The sequence below is a fragment of the Argiope bruennichi genome, chromosome 5 (assembly GCF_947563725.1).
Source record: "Argiope bruennichi chromosome 5, qqArgBrue1.1, whole genome shotgun sequence".
In the NCBI taxonomy this organism is placed as follows: Eukaryota; Metazoa; Arthropoda; class Arachnida; order Araneae; family Araneidae; genus Argiope; species Argiope bruennichi.
This window is the reverse complement of record NC_079155.1, coordinates 126,722,613-126,732,745: the sequence shown is the minus strand read 5'-3', so window position 1 is coordinate 126,732,745 and position 10,133 is coordinate 126,722,613. Positions and strand designations below refer to the sequence as shown.

The following is a 10,133-nucleotide window of genomic DNA, read 5'->3' as shown; positions in this document are numbered from 1 at the left end:
AATTTTCATCATTATATTATTCCACAGTTCCTTCGTAGCTATTAACCATCTGGCGACGATTGATCCTATTTTTTGGTGGTGAATAAAATTTTTCTTTGAGTCTTTTTCATGATTACTTTTATTACGTTTTCCCGCTAACTGAATGGATTTTATGGCACGACACACTTCTACTAATAATTCTGATTTCCATTGTATGAGAAGCGTTGAAGTCAATGTAGCTCAATCGGTTTATTGTTTACAAGGTTGTAATGACAGCGCAACAGCAACAGAGCTATTTTCTATTACTCCCCGTCGTTGCGGCGAGTGGCGCTAGTGTCTACGTAGATTGCGACGTTAAACAGATTTCTGTAAGTGCCGTCTTGCGTGAGAAGTCCTTACTTTCAGTAATATAAATCCCTCAGAAGCGGGATTCCAAAAATTAGAATAATCTCATTAAGTTGTTCCTCTCCACGGTAATCTTTAGTAAAAGGCGAAATATTAGCACGTTATTGAAGAGAAACCAGAGAGGGCAAAGTCCAAAAAATTTGATTTACATTTTCGACTGACTATTTTATACTAAGCGTGGTATTTAAAATTCTACTTATTGAATGGAAAATATTTTATCTTTATATATTTTCTGTAAAAATACTTGTATTTTACATTTTGAAACTCTTATCGAGAAATGAAAGAGCATTTCCCTATCACTATATATTAAATATTAAGAGTTTTCCCACAACCTTGGCCCATCCCTAACGAGTGTCAACTAATCATGCTTTATCAAACACTAATTAAAATTTGGTCAGCGTTTGATTTTGGCTTGAGTAGTTGTGTTGATACATTTCTGTGAGAAGACGTCAGAAAGAACAAAATTATTTACAAAGGAAATCGTGAGCGTCAAATTTTTATTGTAACATAGTTTCCGCTCGTAAACCCATGCGCAATTAAGCTACTTAGTACAGAAATTTACTCTTCGTCCTATTTTTGAAAACCAGATTAAGTTATGTTATACAATTATATGACAATTCAATTGTGTAAGATGATGACAAAAAGTCTTTTGTTGTTCGTCAGCCATGACTTTGAATAAACATTACATAATCGAATGAATCAAGATTTTCGTCCTCTACCACTAAAATGGTTTCTTAAAGTGTATCATTTTAAAAACGCGTCGCGTGTTTGTTTTATCCGTACTCGCATAAGCGATACATATACTAAAATTGGAACGGTACAGAGATGTTTAGCATAGCCTCTGCGCCAGGTTAACACACAAAATCGTAAAACGTTCCACATTTTTTTTTTCTTCACACAGCTCTAACCATTTAACGAATCTCATATCAGCAATAGTTTATCTTAATTATAGTTTAAATTCACCGACAAGCTGGTTCGCCCATTCTCAGCATTACTAAAATAGTAAAGCTATTAACTTTCATTCACGTAGGTAACTTTTTTTTTTTTATCTTGGATTAACGGAAAGCATGAATTGCTCTAAAAGATCAAAGAATGAAAATGGATTGGAAAATACAAAAGGGAAACGAAAGTGCATTAATATAGTAAAATTTAATTTAATATAAGAACAAAATTCTGATTCAATTCACTGAATGATTTACTTCAACACAAATTAAGGTGTTAGGCCTTCACATTCGTTTGTTAAAAAAGGCAAAATGACATTTCAATTGAAACTATTTAATTTAATTCAATTTGAGACTATTGTCTTCATTTGTTATTCTTTATTCTAAATTATACTGCAACAATTACAACGTATCCGTAAGTAAATCATGAAGCATATATATGTATGGCAAATTATAACACATTTATGAGTAACAAATGTATTGTGCTAGAAAACAAGAAAAATTATCACGTCCGTATTGAATTACTTAAAATTTTTAGAAGACATGCCATGTTAAGCAGAATTTTGAAATGCATCGGATTCTTAAGATAATGATCGAAAATAGAAATTTCAGCGAGCTGCATTAATTAAAAATTACATCTCGGCCATATTCGTTGTTATTGTAACATCAGTCTTATGTATAAAAAAACAAAGTATGTTTACCTCAGGTCAGTGAATGCGTTGAACGCCGAAAACTGTTTTGATATCTTTGATTATATAAGAGGATAATTATTATCTAAAAATTGTATCATCATTGGTAAATAATTGACATAAAGTGATATAAAGTCCGAAAATTTCGAGGATTCTCCCTATTCTGCGGTGGCCCTGGATTTAGAACGTCAGCAGAAACTTGATGCAAAGAGTTAAAAATTCGTTTTAGATAGAAACAGGGCAGTAACTATGGTTGGGCGCATTTACCAAATGGAACAAAATTAAGGAAACAATTCTTTGCACTAAAACTTCAATAAAAGATCACTCAGAACTCAGTAATGTATCCTTTTTTTTAATGTTTATAAATTGTTTTACAAAAATTGTAACAATGTGCAATTTTACATGTCATTTAACAAATTTAATGATGTAGATCTTGTGCGCGCGTGTAATGTCATACCTTTTCATTTGATGAACGTATTTTGACCTGATCACTTGGTTCTCTATATATTATTTTAATTGCAAATATTGGTGGATGAATTTAACAATATTTGTAAAATAATTTTGTATATATTATAGATACTAACTTTTTTTATCAAAACTTTTGAATTATTTTATATGTATTAAAAAAGGAGTTTTTGTATAATGTCTAAAGGACAATAACTTTATATTATTATTTGTAGTATATAGATATGTATCTTTAAAACTGACTGTATTATTAAGAAACAAGTATGATAACTTATATCACTTTTTTAGCATGCAAAAAAGTAAAAATAAAGACTAATCAAGTCTTTGATAGCGTTCTTTAAATCACTTACAGGTTTCATAAATATTTGTTGAATTTATTTTTCTGCTGCAAGAGTACCTTTATAATTGGATCAAGGAATTTATCACACAGTAAAGAAACAAAAAATTTCCTTTCCATTCATGATAAAAAGAAAGAAAAAAAAATTTCCGTAAAAGATCTTTTGGACTCCGATTAATCTCTCCTCCCTAAAGATGCATAGTATAAAATCTTTCCTTAATAAAATATGAATAAAAAAGAAGATAAATCTTAAAAATCGAAATTTAAAATTTGTTATTCATTTAAAAAAATTTTTTTAACTTTAAATACTGAAAATGATGGTAAATGAAATTTGTTTGAAGTCATAATTACATAACAAAATTAGCTGTGCGTTTCCTTAACAAACTTATTTCCACCATTTTATCCGGACATGTTTGTTCTTGACATCTTATGCTTTTCTTATATTTGAAATAATCTTTTTGAGTAGAAAAAAGCTTTATCTTTTCGGATTCTGACTGTAATAATGTGAAAGAGGAAAACAATTGCCAAATGAACACTTTTTGCAACTTGCGTGAGTTAGCACGTATTGGAAACTTTGAAGAAATATTCTTACCTGGACAAATGCCATTCATGATCACTCTAAATAAGATTACTTCAACCCCTTAAGTAAAGTGACATAAAAGTGAGGCTCTTTTTAAAATGGTGTGTGTGTGTGTGTGTGTGTGTGTGTGTGTGTGTGTGTGTGTGTGTGTGTGTGTGTGTGTGTGTGTGTGTGTGTGTGTGTGTGTGTGTGTGTGTGTGTGTGTGTGTGTGTGTGTGAATGATATTTTAAACTCTTAATTTAATATAGAGATGCATAATCCACGATTTTTTGAATAACAAATAATTTTGCTATTGTTATTTTTAAATATTTGTTCCAAATATCTGTTATTTTAATCATATTATTAATTAAAAATTATTACTTAATATTAAATATAAAATTTATTCATTGTAATTAATACTTTATTTACTAATTTAAGTAAAGTGTGATTGAATTAATTTATCTATTTCAGCTTACTTCTTAAATTTGATTTTTTTTCAAAACTATTTATTTAATTTCTTTATTGTAGTAAACCATTTTCTGAAAACTTTGAATTAAATATATATGTCATTTCTTTAAATTGTTGACTTTAGTTCTATATTCTACCAATAGATGGCGCCAGCAGTAAATGGAATATATGCAAAGTCAAGTCACAAGCAATTAAAAAGTATTTGTATGGTGCATCATCAAATGCGAATATCGGAAAGTCAATGTTACTATCATGAAGTGGAGTGGCGACTTCACACTTTCCAGTGAAATCATCGCTCCGATGTAATAAATTTCATAAATAATAAATAATAAATTTCATAATAATAAATTTCAGTGATATGCAATTCAATGATACGATAATTTCAATAACCGGTCCGTTTACTTTTCAATCCATTCACAAAATTTCTCCTTTTCTGTTTTGTTCGAGAGCTTCCATTGGACAGATCGTATCGATTGTTACTTTCCAATGAAGTCACCGCTCCGGTAAATTTCAGTCATACCGTATCGATTGTTACTTTCTATCGTGATCCAAAACCTGTAATCGAAATATCACCAGTAAGATCGTATCAAGGATTTCAATCACACCCCTCTTTGAAAATTATTAATGACTGGTATTTGTGACTATATGATATTGGTTACGTAGTAAACGCTCGTAAAATATTCGTCATCCCTATCAGCCAATGCCGAAAGATAGCGTAACAATGTTGTCCGGCATTTTGTGCTAATATGGATATAGTATGTAGAGCTTGTATTTCTTGATACCTGTCGTCGTTTCGATGCCGATTCCAGACGTCGTTTTCTTACATGAAATAAAAGAACCTCATCTGCTCTAAAGATATATATCTTTGTCTGACATTTTTTATTGAAGGATTCCAACAAATAGACTCCCAACCTGAACCGATTTTTACTAACAAAAAAATAGAACTCTCATATAATCATTGCAACTGATGGTTCAAAAGGAAAGAAAAGGAATGGAAAGATAGAAATACTTGCGTTTAAAGAAAAAATTTCCAGTTTCATTGGGATCGATTGACTTTTATACAACAGGATCTCTCTCATTTCTATTTTGCGTCGAAAATCCTGTTTGATTCCCTCCGCCCCCCGCTTTTTTTTTTTTTTTTGTATTCGACTAAGTTTTTCAAACGTCCTGACTTTTTCGAGCCTTCTCTTATTTTTCCATCGTGTCTAATCACTCTACCTTTAAAGGCTTCTTTCCCAATAAGGTGGATCTAGAAGGATTGCATTGATTCGGAGCCTTGATTCCGGGTCCAGATGGAAATCCAGAATCATCTACCTTTTCCGAGATCTGGATCTCAAAATTTCTTTAAAAATAACGTTTTTTTATATTAATAATTATTAAATGAATAATTTCATAAATTGCTATTAATAATGATATAAATTTTATTAGATAAATTATATTAATATTTATATTAATTAAAATCCATCTGTTAATTTTTAAAATTAATAGAAATAAAATTAATTAAAAAGTTTAAAAAATTAATATTCTGCACTTCCATTATTTCTTATTATGAATTATATGTCACTCGCCACAGTTTTGGGTATTTCGATGAAAGCGTGACACTTTTATTACGGGTTTTAATGCAGCTTTTCTATGAATTAATTTTTATTTTCTGGTGACAATTTATTCACTGCAGCGTTTAATGATAAAAATGCATTTAAAATTTCTAACTAGTTCAAATCATTTTAATCAAATTTCTAATCTGACAAGCTCCGTATTCTTTTTTTAAGCTGGCAGGCTCCACAATCTACAAAATCTTTTATTCATCATCTAGAAACTAAACAACTTCTTGCAGTTCTTGAAGATCAAGTACCAACATTCAAAAGCTGTATTTTGTTAATAATCTTTTTGATAAAATTTTATTTTCATTGACTTGTCTATGAATTTAACTATCTCTAAAATTTAAGCAAAACATAGTTTATTTTAATGCATTGCTATTGCCTTCTTTAAACGCACATGGTTCGGAACACTGGAATCTCAATACAAATGTTGCAGGTTCAAATTTTTCAGGTAATGTTACCATTTTATTTTTGCCCTTGTCGACAGTATGAATCTTTTCGAGAGCTTGTCGGGTCGAATCGGATTTATAAGATGATTTCTTTAAAATTTTGTCATAAATTACATTTTATTCGGCTTTATTCTTGTTTCCAAACCCAGAATATTATTAAATGTCCGATTTTTTTTTCCCTCACTCAGTAGTATATATATCCCCGACTTCAAATAACTTAAAAATAAGTAACTATTTAAAAAAAAAAATGGCGAATGTGGGCATCAAAGACAAATCCGGAGTTTTCAATAAACGATTTTATGTTTAAACACAAATTATATCGGAAGGGTGGGACATTAACGTAACACAGTAATTATAAAATCGACTAAATTCTGGCGCTTTTTTTTTCCGGTTTGAACTACAGTTATTTTGAAACCGACTTCGTAATTTTAATCATTAGTCAAACGATGAGAACTAAATATGAAATGGCATTCTCTTTAGAAACTTCCACACCTCACTAACGGAAAGATGTTTAATAGCAGGTAATTTAAATGTGTTTCTCAAATTTTGATGATTCATTTTATAAAAAAATCTTTCATTAATTTAAAAAATACAATTTTAATCTAGGAGCATATACAAGTAAGAGTACAGAAAAAAAGATTGTGTGTGTGTGTGTGTGTGAATATGATGTGTGTGTGTGTGAATATGATGTGTGTGTGTGTGAATATGATGTGTGTGTGTGTGAATATGATGTGTGTGTGTGTGTGTGTGTGTGTGTGAATATGATGTGTGTGTGTGTGTGTGTGTGTGTGAATATGATGTGTGTGTGTGTGTGTGTGTGTGTGTGTGTGTGTGTGTGTGAATATGATGTGTGTGTGTGTGTGTGTGTGTGTGTGAAATATATTCAAATACTTGAATAAATAGATTACATGGGACAATAATTTCACAAGATAGAGCTAGTGCTGTTATAAAACTGAAAATTTTAAATTGCTATCCTAGTGAGTTAACTTAGCTTCTGAAAGAATGAGTACTTTTTTGTGACTGTTTTGTGAAAAGGAGAATGATCAAGATGATGAGTAAAACCTTTAAGCTTGTGAACTTTAGTAAATTTCATTCGTCACTGAGATTTCACTGATAAGAAATACTTACAACTTTGCCAGAAAATTATTGAGCACGTGCTATCGAGTTAAATGATAATAATTTGTTTCTGAGTAAATGAAAAAGACTGCCATTTTATTGTAAAGGCAACCAAATATTGCGTGTTTCAATTTGCCTAAATTTTCGTCTTTGTTGCAAATTTACATTCCAGCTTGCTACTTTTTAGATATTTGATAAAAAGAAAAATAATTGATATTATTGATACTTATTCCAAATGTATCAAATTTATATCATAATTTATGTAAAAATACAAGTGAAACAAAAGAAAACTTTAATTAACAATTTTCTATAAGAAATGATTGCTATCCATTCTCCAATAATATTGGCTATAAAGATAAAGAAATAATCTCTTAAGTGGTGGTGGGTTTTAAAGCTGAATCTGATCCCTTAAAAATGTTACTTTAAATAAAAACTAAAATAATAAATAAAGCTTTTTTTAATCTATAATTTTTGAATTGAAACCACATATCAAATCTTAACTCAGTCAGCTTTTGAATAATTGTGTTCCCAGATAGACATAATTCCAAAAATGTGTTTTCTGGGAACCGGAAAGTGTAGAACATGGAGATTCACCAAAATCTCAAAGTTAAATTTTTTTCTTTGTATACAAGAAATTTAAAAAGGTGAATTCTTAATTATACAATTTTGACTGCTAATTTCATAAATTTGCAATGAGCAAATTTAGGATAGTTATTTATTGCTGAGTAAGCACAAGAAAAATATTTAATATTTATTTTTTTAAATGTAAATAAAATAAGTCAAAGGATACAAACGTGTTTTCTTTAAATAAAACCAAATTGTGAAGACAATGTCACAAAATATCAAATTTTAAAAAATTAAAGAGAATTTTATGCATATTGTTACGAATTTGTGATGCGGCTTCCCAGCATAGTTGGTTCCATAGGAGGTCCCAGAGCTTGGCGACAAACTTGGTGACCATTTGGCGACTTGGCGACGAATTTGGCGCTAAAATAGATTATACCCGAAACATCGAGAATTTTCCCGATCCGTCCAGTACGAACCGAGTTACGCCTCGAATGTTCCTGATTGGTTGAGAGGCTTCTAGCCCCGCCTGCTGAGACCTATAAAAGGAGCAGCCTGCAGCTGCTGAGTAGTCGGGATCGACTTTAAAGAACTGGCCTTCCAGAGATAAGAGGAGCAGCGACGGAGTGAAGCTAGTGCTGAACTAAGCTGTGCGCTACTGTCTGCAGTAGAGTCTTGTTGTATGCTGCTGTGTATGCTGTTGTATGCTGCACGTCTAGGCTGAAGATAATCGTCTTCTGTGCTGTATATAGTTGTCGTCTTTACGCTGCCCTGTGTGTCTTCGTGTAAATAAACGTCGTTGTTACATTTTCTACTGCCGCCTGCTGATTGAGTGTTCTCCACACCATATAACTCCCACTATCCAAACGAACCCCGGAAATTTCGTAACAATATACTTTATTCACATAATAAACAATTCATTTTTATACATTTTAAAAAAATTAGCAATTAAATTTCTTATCTTCAAGATGCATGCAAGTTTAAAGATATAAGTGGCTGAAATTTCCTTTATTTGTTCAAAGCTCTTTTTAAAAAATAGTTTTTTTTTTTTCATAGTTCCCACAGAAGTGGGTACCACAAATGTAGTCTTAAATGGGAAATATCTTTCATTGCAATTTTGTTTTTAGCCCTGAACTGGCAACTGTCATTATGAACGTTACGATTAGTAACTAGGTGTTCGGACGTGTTTTTTAAAGAAAATTTCTCCTAGCAAAAAATAAACGAAAAGTTTTTAGATCGTTCTTTAGCAGATTGTTTATGGACGCGGGACGGGCATTTAAATATTGTTTTTTGTAGAATTGAGCGTCACATAAGTAATTTATTTTACATTACATTACATTATTTAACGTGTAATTTATTTTACATTAGATACATATACAATATAAGGAGAGAAATGGCCAATGGCTACCCCTTTTTTTAAGCCAGTACGGATAGCTTGCCAACCTTCTATGGCTGCCGAGCTTCTCATGACGTCATATGACCATCCAATGAGCGTTAGGATGCATTAATTCCGAGTTTCTGATATAGGCTAGAGATGCATAATCCACGATTTTTTGAATAACAAATAATATTGCTATTGTTATTTTTAAATATGCGTTCCAAATATCTGCTATTTCAATCATATTATTAATTAAAAATTATTACTTAATATTAAATATAAAATTTATTAATATTATTGTAATTAATACTTAATTTGTATTATTAATTGTATTATTTGTATTATTAATGTATTAATTTGTATTATTGTAATTATTACTTAATTTACTAATTTAAGTAACGTGTGATTGAATTAATTTATCTGTTTCAGCTTATTTCTTAAATTTTATTTTTTTTCTCAAAACTATTTATTTAATTTATTTATTAGAGTGGACCATTTTCTGGAAAAGATGAGTTCAAAATATATGTCATTTCTTTAAAATGTTTACTTTAGTCCTATATTCTACCAATAGATGGCGCCAGCAGTAAACAGAGTACATGTAATCAAAGTCAATCATGTCACGAGCAATAAAAAATGATCTGTATGGAATAGTGCATCATCAAATACGAATATCGGTGACCTCGCACTTTCCAGTGAAGCCTCGCACTTTCCGGTGAAATCACCGCTGCGATAAATTTCAGTGATATGCAATTCAATGATACGATACGATAATTCCAATAACCGGTCCGTTCACTTTTCAATCCAATCACAGATTCCGTATCGAGAGCTTCCATTGGACAGATCGTATCGTCACCGCTCCGGCGAATTTCAGTGATATCGTATCGATTGTTACTTTCTATCGTGATCCAAAACCTGTAATCGAAATATCATCAGTAAGATCGTATCAAGGATTTGAATCACACCCCTTTTTGAAAAGTATTGATCACTTGTATTTGTGACTTTTTGATATTGGTTACGTAATAACCGCTCTGAAAATATTCGTCATCCCTAATATAGGCGCCTCCTATCTAGGGATGACGAATATTTTCAGAGCGTACCAATCGTTACGTAACCAATATCACAAAGTCACAAATACAAGTGATCAATACTTTTCAAAGAGGGGTGTGATTCAAATCCTTCATACG

General features: G+C 30.9%; 2 non-coding genes across 2 annotated transcripts; one reads left to right on the top strand and one right to left on the bottom strand.

Moving 5' to 3' along the window:
* Window positions 1–392: 392 nt before the first annotated feature.
* LOC129969950 (U5 spliceosomal RNA) lies at window positions 393–508 on the bottom strand. The gene has a single exon (XR_008784699.1). It is a non-coding gene; the product is annotated as a U5 spliceosomal RNA (small nuclear RNA).
* A 655-nt stretch (window positions 509–1,163) lies between these two features.
* LOC129969956 (U6 spliceosomal RNA) lies at window positions 1,164–1,270 on the top strand. The gene has a single exon (XR_008784704.1). It is a non-coding gene; the product is annotated as a U6 spliceosomal RNA (small nuclear RNA).
* Window positions 1,271–10,133: the final 8,863 nt, after the last annotated feature.